Here is an 11,764-nt window from a genome sequence, read left to right on the forward strand (position 1 = left end):
TTTTTTTACTTTCTTGTTTCTAGATTTCTTAAGACCATCTAGAGGTAGTTTGACATTTCACTTGACTGTTTTGTCAGAGCAGAATTTTCATATGACCAAAGTTTACACAGTACTTCTAAAGAATCTACTTAAATGTAGTTATAAACAGTCTCCTTAAATACAAGACCCCAAGATACTACTGAATTAATACATTCAGATTTGTTTACAAAGTTAACAAGTTAAAATTTTATAAATTTAATATTCATATTTTCTAACTACTTATGGGCTTCCCTCATAGCTCAGTTGGTAAAGAATCCACCCGCAATGCAGGAGACCTGGGTTCAATTCCTGGGTTGGGAAGATCCCCTGGAGAAGGAAATGGCAATCCACTCCAGTATTCTTGCCTGGAAAATCCCATGGACAAGGGAGCCTTACGGGCTACAGTCCACGGGGTTGCAAGAGTCAGACACGACTTAGCAACTAAACCACCAACTACTTATACATATTATTGGCTTCAAAGCAGATAACACATAAAACCACAACTGATATTCTTATGTAAGATTCTACTTACGGGTATTTTTTTCTCTGACTCAGAGCCTCTACTCTCTCATAATCTCTTAAAGTATCTACTTTTTGTCCAAACAGATTATTAAAGAGACTGAATTTATTGATCAAAAGTTGTTTCATTTTCTGTTGTTAATTTTGTTTCTACATTGCTTTGGTAAAATGCAAAATCTTGTTCTACTTTTTAGAGGTATTTTCAAGATTGTATACTGACAGGAAATAAAAATAGGAATAGTTCATGTTGTCTTTAAAGCAATGATTTAAATGAATGTCAAAGTTATATACCTTTTTGTTGTTTCATTTTTATAGCATAAATACCGTTATTTTTCCTAAAAATGTAAAATATATTAAAAACAAAATGATTTTTCCTTTGAATAAATTCCTGTCCTCACTCAAGAGGCAACCATACTCAAGAGTGCATCCTTTCATAAACTATATTTTTTCAATAATAGGATACTTTGTGATCTTTTTTCTTTTAACATGCATAAGATTCATGGCATTATATATACAGATCACTCTATCCTTCTTATTGATACATAGACTTCTATGACAAATCCATATAAAAATGAATTTTACTACTATCATATATATGGTCATTTAAATTGATACATTTTTTTCATTAAATAATTTTGCGCTAACCATCCAAAGTATTTGGGGTTACTTTTGTATATTAGTTTAAGAGACATCTTTAAAAGCAGAATTAATTGATCAAAGTAATTAAAACTTAAACATTAGAATATTCAACCAAACACTTTTCTAAAAACATTTCACCATTTTTTGATTTCCTGCTATATGAAGAATTCTTATTTCCCTGAATTCTTGATAATACTGAGATTATAATTTTCTTAATATTTTGTCTCATGTGAAAAATAACTAATTGCTTTTAATTTGCATTTCTTTCATTGCTAGTGAGATTGAGCATAATTTAAATGTTTCTCAGAATTTTTCTTTGTCTTTTTTTATGTCCTTTGCCTTTTGCCTATATAGTTGTCTTTTTCTAAATTGCTCTTAATTGCTCTTTATTTTGTTTATTTTTTGTTGTTTTATCCCAATATTTCATTACCTTTTACATTTTAATGATAGGATTTAAAAAATTTTTTTGATCATTTCTGTTTTTATGAAGGTTTGTTTGTTTTGTCTCATAAGCGTACATTTGTCAATTTCCTTCTAAATCAAAATATTTTCCTCACTGAAAAAGAAAGAGAAAATTCTTATATTTTCTTTGAATATTTTCAAGGCTATTTTAAAATAATTTAAAACTATTTAAGAAATGTGTCTGCGAGGAGATCCAACCAGTCCATCCTAAAGGAAATCAATCCTGAATATTCATTTGAAGGACTGATGCTGAAGCTGAAACTCCAATACTTTAGCCACCTGATGTGAAGAACTGACTCATCTGAAAAGACCCTGATGCTGGGAAAGATTGAAGGCGGGAGGAGAAGGGGATGACAGAGGATGGTATGGTTGGATGCCATCACCAATTCAATGGACATAGTTTGTGTAAGCTCCAGGAGTTGGTGATGGACAGGGAGGCCTGTGTGCTGCAGTCCATGGGGTTGGAGTCGCAAAGAGTTGGACACAACTGAGTGACTGAACTGAACTGAACTGAAGAAATGTGTAGGAAATCTTTGTTCATGACATGAGGTTGTCTATTCGTATAGCTGTCAAATTACTTTAGGCTACTTGTTGAATAATCCATTCATTCAGCTTCTCTGGTGGCTCAGATGGTAAAGAATCTGCCTGCAAAGCAGGAGACCTGGTTTTGATCCCTAGGTGGGGAAGATCCCCTGGAGAAGGACATGTCAACCCACTCCAGTATTCTTGCCTGGAGAATCCATGGACAGAGGAATCTGGTGGGCTACAGATCATGGAGTCACAAAAAGTTGGACATGACTGAAGCAGCAGCACCAACAGCACTCTCAATTATAAAGTCAAATTTATCAAAATCTAAATTTACCCTATACAAATAGAAATGAGTTTCCATACACCTTATTTATCTTTGACCTAAAATTTTAGCTGTATCTACAGTACACATTTTAATTGCTATTTCTGAGAAATATATTTGACATGTTTGCTATCTGGTGGGATAATATATGCTTCTCCTACGAATCTATACTTTTAAATTACTGGGGACTTTCTCCTTCTATCAAGTTTAGAATTAGCTTTTAAATTTCTTATAAAATCCTCCATACTTGTATTAATGCAGATGTTATATATTTCTTATCAGATTTACAGCTAGACATTACATGGCTTTTATTAAGAATCCTATGCATACAGGCAGGCTCAGCAGCTTCAGTTGTGTTTGTCCTGTCTGACTCTGTGTGACCCTATGGACTGTATAGCCTGCCAGTTTCCTCTGTCCGTGGGATTCTCCAGGCAAGAATACTGGAGTGAGTTTCTGTGCTCGCCTCCAGGGGATCTTTCCAACCCAGGGGTCAATCCCATGCCATCTCCTCCATCTTCTAAATCGCAGGTGAATTATTTACCTCTGAGACACCTGGGAAGCCCAGGAATCCTATAGTTTTAATTAAATGATATTTTTTCGCTGTTTATCACTGTTATATTAAAAAGCTATTTCTTTGAAAATTTTTGTATATAAACAAGTTATTGAATCATCTTAATAGTTTACAATTTTTTAGAGTTGATTGCCCCAGAAGATAATCGTATTGTCTCCAAAGTGATAACAGTGCTGCCCTTTACACTATTTTTCATGTTTTATTAATTTTGGCAAGCATCTGCTATATGATGTGAAACAGTAACAGCAGTCTTAATTGTATATTATATTTAATAGGAATTATTTTGATATCTAATCTATGTGCTACTAGATATTCTTAATTCCAGAAGTAATTTTCTAAAACTTTCTAACTTCCTAAAGCCTTATATTTCATTTCATTGATGAATTAATAATTTTTTAAATATTAAAATTAACATGTTTTCCTCCTTAAATATTTTAATTTAATGTATTTAATTTAATATATTTAATTTTATTTTATTTTATGTATTTTTATTTTATGTTCCCTTACTTGTGGGAATATGAATGACACTTGTGGAAATTGGAATTATTATTCTAATAATGCAAGCTATACTTACTCTTTCTGTAAACCACTTGTTTTCATTTGGTAATACTTTATTTAGAATTTTGCCTTTACATTTAGATGCAGGATTAGAAAGAAACTAATGTATATGTATTTTTTTGTGAGTATTCTACTAAGTATATAAACATGAAAGTATGTTTTATTTTTCTGTGTTCTAGATATTTACACATAGAAATTTTAAATTTCTTGACATGTTTCTATAAACAATTTCTATAAAGAATCTGTAACATTTTCTTTTTCTTTAGAATTTTTAAACATTTATTCAACTAACCATTAACATATTTATTATATGGTAGCATTTATATTTTGTTCTAACAGTTTAGATAATAATATTTTGCAACATAATCCATATCATTTAGATACTTAAATATATGCACATAAAATTATATGTTGAATATTCTGATAATGTAGACGTCTCTATAGTTATGTCTTCTTACCTTTTATCTCTGCTCTCTTTCTTGTTCACATTGCAAGAAATACGTTAATTTTGTCATCTTAAAAACATGTTTTATTTTTTTAACTTTCCCTGAATTTGTTTTATTATATGCTCATTTATTTATTTTGTACCTATTCCTTGTACAATCTATATTTTGAATACAAATTTTACTGAGTACACATCTGTTTGCATCTCACAATTTTCATTTATAACATACTCATACTTTTCTATATTACTTAGGATTTTGATTTTAATAGTATACTAAATCTGAGTTTTATAAATGTGTTTCAATTTTTTCAAGTGGACAGTTGTAGATTTTTGCTTTCTAATCCTTAAAAATAATTTTTAAATTGAATCTGATCAAATAATGTTATACATTATTTTCCAAAATTTTAAATCTATTGAAATTCTTTTTTCATAATGCACAGTCAGCTTTAGTGACTCTTTGATTTATATTTGATTGCAGAATATTAGACATAAAGTTCTCATTTTTCATTCTCTCTCTTTCTCTCTCCGCTCTCTCTCTCCTACTCTACCTCTCTCCCTTGGTAAACATACACACTTATACACACTAGCCCCTGACATACAAACCATCATAAGTTTATCAATTGTGATGTCCAAATTATCAGTATTTTTTTTCTTTTAGCCTTTTAATTTTTTGTTTATTTATCTTTATTTTATTTTTTGCTGGGGAATGGCTTTTTTTTTTTTAAGTGGTTCATTGTTGCTTACCTGTTTTAAATACAGCAGTGTGTACATATCAATCCCAAACTCCCAATCTGGCCTTTTTAATCTGTCCATTGCTGACAGAAATGTGACAAAAGAATGTCATTGAGTTTTTGTCTTTTTAAAATTAAGTTTTATCAGATTTTTACTCATATAGTTCAAAGTGTTATTAGATACATTAAAGATTCTTATCCTTACATATTCTTATTGAACTACTTTTACCAAAATAAATAAAATACACATGAAATATTTTCTTCAATTTTCACAGTATGTTTAATTGAAGAGCTACTGTTTTTAAAAGTATAATATGTGATACTTTAGTCAGAATAATCATGTCTTTCCTTAATTCTTGAAAATTCTCTGCCACTTTTCTATTGAAAATTGCATCTTTATTTAGCCTACTCTTCTGACACTTCTATTAAAATTGTAAAACAATTATTCTCCAATTAAAAATAAATTAAAAAAAAGAAATTACAGCAGGTTAAAAAAAGAGTCATTTTATACCCCTCTCTTCTCTTAACTAGACCCCTAATTAAGTTATCTGGGCTCCAAATTCACTGCAGATGGTGACTGCAGCCATGAAACTAAAAGATGCTTACTCCTTGGAAGGAAAGTTATGACCAACCTAGATAGCATATTCAAAAGCAGAGACATCACTTTGCCAACAAAGGTCCGTCTAGTCAAGGCTATGGTTTTTCCAGTGGTCATGTATGGATGTGAGAGTTGGACTGTGAAGAAAGCTAAGAAGAATCAACACAGAATTGATGCTTTAGAACTGGTGTTGGAGAAGACTCTTGAGAGTCCCTTGAACTGCAAAGAGATCCAACCAGTCCATTCTAAAGGAAATCAGTCCTGGGTGTTCATTGGAGGGACTGATGTTGAAGCTGAAACTCCAGTACTTTGGCCACCTGATGCGAAGAGCTGACTCATTTGAAAAGACTCTGATGCTGGGAAAGATTGAAAGCCGGAGGACAAGGGGACGACAGAGGATGAGATGGTTGGATGACATCACCGACTTGATGGACATGAGTTTGGGTGAAATCCGGGAGTTGGTGATGGACAGGGAGGCCTGGTGTGCTGCGGTTCATGGGGTCGCAAAGAATCGGACACGACTAAGCGACTGTGCTGAGCTGATTGGGTAGTCATATACTTCATGAGCCCCTCTAAAACCTTTTGTCAGCTTTATTGAGTTGTAATTGACAAATAAAATTGAAAGACACTTTAACAAATGCATCAGAACATTTTATCACTCATGACTAAAACAGTTTTTCATGTATTTCATGTCACATATTTCTGTTCTGTATTTTATGCATTTCCTCAGATTTTTATTCTAGTTCACATGCTGTTTTCTCAACTCTAAGAGAAGTCTATCTAATCAGTGTTTTAAAATAACAATGACCATACTTCTAATTTCTAACATTCCGTTTTGCTTTTTTTCAAACTCACCTGTTCTTTTCTTCATGCTGTTTTTCACCTTGATTTTTATTCTCTTTAACATACCTTTAAGGTTTTTGAGGAAAAAAAATTAATAATCTTTTTCAACACTGTTTCTCCAGGATATATACTAACTTTTGTTGGATTTTCAGAATTTTTCTCATGATGATAGAATTTATGACACAGTAATTTATTGTTGTAAACTCGTCTTCAGTAGAGATTATGAATATCTGTATAGAAAGAAGTACGCTTTGGTGTTGAAAGAAGCATCTGTCCTTCAATAGTCTCAAATTGGTGTTTAGTTTAATATCCTAGCCTGGACTGCCTTCCCTCTTTGGTAGAGTTCATTTTTACCGCACTCCCACGCATCACAGTTGTCTAGCTTGAAAACAACATTTCTCCTCATGCAGGGTGGCAGATACATGCCAGTTTTCTTGGTTACTGAGAACAGTTCTAATCTGCATCATAGAAAGTGCAGTTCTGGAGTTTTTTGGTCCATGACATTCCCCTTCATGTCTAAAATTCCCAGAGGCTTCCAGTGTATCAGTTCAAGCTTGCTACTTTTGCTTTCATTATTGTCTTCAATTCTTTCATATGAAAATTGCTTATTTTTGTAAACTCACAGAGCCATTTCTAAATTACTATATATTCTATCATTTTCCTATGGAGGGGAGCATTCAAGAGACGTTCATGAGAGTTAGCTAGTCTACTTTATTGCCAGATATTTCTTACAAAGAGCATCCAGTAATCCTCAGAAATGTGCCATAATAAACCTGGGTTATTGTAAGATAAACTCAGAAATTTAAGGATTTTTAAACTAGTTTTCAAAAAATCTAACTTTATTCTTAGAGTTATTACTCTGTATTTTATTGTGTACTTGATTTTTATGTGTTAATTATTAAGTAACTCACATTGAATCAAAAATCACTGCAAACCTCCCTTCCATTTAATCTGAGAAACATGGACATAAATTTTCTAGTTCTATGACACCTTTGGGTTTACTTTTATTCTTTTTTTAAGATTCAATTTTTAAAAATTAAAGATAAGTATTACAAATAGAAAAAAATTATATTGTATTTCCACAAGATTTGAAAAATATAAAAACCAAATGAACTATAACAAGCTTGACTATAGCTGTCTTATTCAGAAACAGAAAATGCCATTAGCCCAATTTCAGAGTTTTGAAACCTAATGTGTTCTGCAACTGTGGAATATCGAAAGCTTACCATTCACAATTGTACTAACAAATTTTAGGATACATCTTTGGCCGTAGCATCCTATGATTAACTGAGTCTGAGGGCAAGAGCAGAATGTCTGTAAGAGAAACAACTCCTCTGCTTGAGATTGGAGTCCATAAAGCCTTTACTTTGATTAGAACAATTTATGAGTGAAACTGAGAAAAGTTAGCAACCTCATGGACTGTAGTCCACCAGGCTCCTCTGTCTAGGGGGATTCTCCAGGCAAGAAAGAATACTGGAATGGGTTGCTGTGCCCTCCTCCAAGGGATCTTTCCAACCCAGGAATCAAACCCCTGTCTCTTACATTTCCTGCATTGGCAGGTGGGTGCTTTACACTAATGCCTCCTGGGAAACCTAGATGCTATTTAAAGAATGGAAATAAACTCATTCAACTTAAATAACCTATGGTTCTATTCACTAGAAAAGTCCTGAATGTTGATTTCCTATTTATGAAATGTATGTGTAAAAATGAAGGCATTTATAAAAAACCCATTCTCCATAATATTTTCTGATTCTCTATATCAAATTACATCTGCATTTTAAGGACTCGTTGAGTAACTTATTTATTACTTTGTTATTGCATTCTCTGTAGATTTATGTACATCTGTCTTCCCCTCTAGACGTCCTTGACAATAATGACTATACTTTGTTCACCTTTCCCTCTTTTGTAGCATCTTCCAGTTGTATGAACTCAGTAAAAGCTCTTAATTGAATTAAAACACAATCTAATGTGGTTTCATAATGTAACCTCATATTCTTTGAGGAACTGCAAAAACACATCAAGCCATTTTCTAGGTTCTTGTGCAATATCCAGAGTTGAAATAAAAATCAGTGAATAATATCTGGCTTTTACCTCCTTGGAATATATGCATTTCAAAACAAGAGAAAACATAAAGCTCTTCAAAAAAATAATACATTGCAAATAATCAACATGCTTTGAAAATCCATATGCTCTCCCAGGAATCTATGTTACTATAGAGAGGATACTACACCTTTACCAATATCATCATGTAGGAAATTTACATTTTAATAAACTAAAGAACACATACCAAAGTGGCCTTTTCTTCACAGATAAAATACTCAAACATATACACATATACTCACATACACACAAACACAAATTCACATAACTTCTTTATTCAAATTAATTCTCTTTTTTGGCCATTGCTTCCCTTGTAGCTCAGCTGGTAAAGAATCTACCTGCAATGCGGGAGAATCTGGATTCAATCCCTGGGTTGGGAAGATCCCCTGGAGAAGGGAAAGGCTACCCAGTCCAGTATTCTGGCCTGGAGAGTTCCATGGACAGTCCATGGGGTCACAAAGAGTTGGACACAACTGAGCTACTTTCACTTGGCCATTGCAGTTCTAAAAGGTACAGTGACTCTCAGGATCAGGATGATTAAAAAGGAAGTCCCTAGTAATGTTCATCTTGTGGAAAAATACACCAGGTACTCGAGGATGTTTTGTTTCATTTAAAGACTTAGAAATAAACTTTTTAATCTCAGTATTCCAATACTCAGTTTGATCCTTTCTAGATGAATGAGTTAAATATTATTAAAAATAAAATATCCACCATTTACTTAGAAATCTTATAAAACCCCAAATAAATCACAATTTTCTATTTCCTTAGGATTAGTAGAGTCTTGAGTCTTATTGATTTCCCCAAAGATGTTGGACACCCAAATATGTTTTGCAAAGACTCTTTCCAGGTGGCATTTTATACTTCAAATAAATTTTAATATAATTTGGAGATTCAAACTAAAGTTCAAATGAGCACTTAAGGTAATATTGAAATCTGATATATATTTTCACAGAAGAGAGAAGAAATAAAGAATTTTAAAATAGAAAGTTCTTAAAATGTAGCATCAGAAAAACAATTTAATTCTAAAAATGTTCTTCCAAAGTTCTAATAAGGCATATGAGACTATTTCATATACTGAGCTTCATGTTGAAGTTTACCTCTTAGGAGATAACCAGAAATTGCAATGTTAAAATCACATAATTATTTATTCTAAGATAAGTATATATCCCAGCTACATTTCTAATAATAGTGTATCCGATGACACCACCCTTATGGCAGAAAGTGAAGAGGAACTAAGGAGCCTCTTGATGAAAGTGAAAGAAGAGAGTGAAAAATTGGCTTAAAGCTCAACATTCAGAAAACGAAGATCATGGCATCTGGTCCCATCACTTCATGGGAAATAGATGGGGAAACAGTGGAATTAGTGTCAGACTTTATTTTTCTGGGCTCCAAAATCACTGCAGATGGTGACCGCAGCCATGAAATTAAAAGATGCTTACTCCTTGGAAGGAAAGTTATGACCAATATAGACAGCATATTGAAAAGCAGAGACATTACTTTGCAACCAAAGTCCATCTAGTCAAGGCTATGGTTTTTCCAGTAGTCATGTATGGATGTGAGAGTTGGACTGTGAAGAAAGCTGAGTGCTGAAGAATTGATGCTTTTGAACTGTGGTGTTGGAGAAGACTCTTGAGAGTCCCTTGGACTGCAAGGAGATTCAACCAGTCCATTCTAAAGGAGATCGGTCCTGGGTGTTCTTTGCAAGGAATGATTCTAAAGGTGAAACTCCAGTACTTTGACCACCTCATGCGAAGAGTTGACTCCTTGGAAAAGACTCTGATGCTGGGAGGGACTGGGGGCAGGAGGAGAAGGGGACGACAGAGGATGAGATGGCTGGCATCACCAATTCGATGGACATGAGTTTGAATGAACTCCAGGAGTTGATGATGGACAGGGAGGCCTGGCATGCTGCAATTAATGGTGTCGCAAAGAATCAGACACGACTGAGCGACTGAACTGAACTGAACTGAAATGAAGTAGTATGCCCCAAGCTATCCTCAAATACCAAATGTAGGCATCTTCTCATAGAAACTTTAAATTGAACAGAAGAATGAAATCCTAATAAATCAAGCATACCTGTTGTTGCTCAGTTGCTCAACCATGTCCGACTCTTTGCCACCTGATGGACTGCAACACACCAGGCTTCCCTGTCCTTCAATATCTTTCACTGTCTTCACTTTTGCTCAAACTCATGTCCATTGAGTCAGTGATACCATCCAACTCTCTCTTCTTCTGTCATCTCCTTCTCCTCCTGGCTTCAATCTTTCCCAGAATCAGGGTATTTTCTAATGACTTGGCCCTTCACATCAGGTGGGCAAATATTGGAGCTTCAGCATCAGCATCAGTCCTTCCAATGAATATTCAAGGATAATTTCCTTTAAAATTGATGGGTTGGATCTCCTTGCAGTCCAAAGGGCTCTCAAGAGTCTTCTCCAACACCATAGTTCAAAAGCATCAATTCTGCAGCACTCAACTTTCTGTATGGTCCAACTCTCACATCCATACATGACTACCAGAAAAACCATGGCTTTGTCTAGATGGACCTTTGTCAGTGAAGGAATGCTGACAAAGTATGCTGTCTAGGTTTGTCATAGCTTTTCTTCTAAGGAATGCTGACAAAGTATGCTGTCTAGGTTTGTCATAGCTTTTCTTCTAAGGATCAAGGTGTCTTTTAATTTCATGGCTGTCATTTGCAGTGATTTTGGAGCCCAATAATTGCTTATCTCATCCATGTATTTATCAATCCTTTTTCATAGCTTTGTGAATCTAATATGAATACTCAGTCTACTTAACTTCACTCATTTTTCAGAACTGTTTCAAAGAAAATTGTCAACATCATCAGATCAGATCAGATCAGTCACTCAGTCATGTCCGACTTTTTGCGGCCCCATGAATCGCAGCATGCCAGGCCTCCCCGTCCATCATCAACTCCCGGAGATCACACAGACTCACGTCCGTCGAGTCAGTGATGCCATCCAGCCATCTCATCCTCTGTCGTCCTCTTCTCCTCCTGCCCCCAAACCCTCCAGCATCAGTCTTTTCCAGTGAGTCAACTCTTCACATGAGGTGGCCAAAGTACTGGAGTTTCAGCTTTAGCATCATTCCTTCCAAAGAAATCCCAGGGCTGATCTCCTTCAGAATGGACTGGTTGGATCTCCTTGCAGTCCAAGGGACTCTCAAGAGTCTTCTCCAACACCACAGTTCAAAAGCATCAATTCTTCGGCACTCAGCCTTCTTCACAGTCCAACTCTCACATCCATACATGACCACAGGAAAAACCATAGCCTTGACTAGATGGACCTTTGTTGGCAAAGTAATGTCTCTGCTTTTGAATATGCTATCTAGCTTGGTCATAACTTTCCTTCCAAGGAGTAAGTGTCTTTTAATTTCATGGCTGCAGTCACCATCTGCAGTGATTTTGGAACCCAGA

Source organism: Bison bison, unplaced genomic scaffold (genome assembly GCF_000754665.1).
Source record: "Bison bison bison isolate TAMUID 2011002044 unplaced genomic scaffold, Bison_UMD1.0 scf7180017864479, whole genome shotgun sequence".
In the NCBI taxonomy this organism is placed as follows: Eukaryota; Metazoa; Chordata; class Mammalia; order Artiodactyla; family Bovidae; genus Bison; species Bison bison.